This window comes from Phytophthora infestans, genomic scaffold (genome assembly GCF_000142945.1).
Source record: "Phytophthora infestans T30-4 supercont1.9 genomic scaffold, whole genome shotgun sequence".
NCBI lineage: Eukaryota > Oomycota > Peronosporomycetes > Peronosporales > Peronosporaceae > Phytophthora > Phytophthora infestans.
The window spans coordinates 1,558,706-1,559,330 of record NW_003303750.1 but is presented as its reverse complement, the minus strand read 5'-3'; positions in this window follow the sequence as shown (position 1 = coordinate 1,559,330).

Sequence of the window (625 nt, the reverse complement as noted above, 5' to 3'; positions counted from 1 at the left end):
CCAGCTTTCAAAATAAAAAGCTGGCGAGCGGGCAGCCAGTCTGGTCGGGAAAGCGCGGGAGATTCGAAATCCAAAAAGTGATCGGCATAGAGGGGGGTAATTTTTTGGGTAGGCTGTAATATAATTTGAAATGGTTATCTTTTTCAGAGCGGAGGTAGTAAGTGTCATCGAAAACATGACGTATTTAGGGTTAACTCTGTGTGGCATATTGGCTTCGCTGACGAATAGTGGTCAAGAGGAAAGCTGAAACTAGCATCATGATTACCTTATCCAAGGGGTTCGGTCATCGACTATTTGGCCTGGATCATTGATAGTAATCCTGCTAAATTTAAATTTTTGGTCTGTATCTGGTAATATTACCTCTCTGAGGTCTTTTTAAAACACTACTGACCAAATGAAACAGACCCACCCACTTTTTGTCCTGTAGCTCAATCATTTTCTATCATTTCAAGATGTGGTTTTGGTAGTAGTTCTGAAACACGTAGAGGAAGAGCTTTATCAGGTCTAAACTTCCGGCCACTCGAAATACATACAAAAAACTATTTAAATTTAGCATCTGTTGAAAATGATCTGACTGGAGGTTTGGCAGGAGGGCAACGAGGCTTGTAATGAACATATAGGGCTT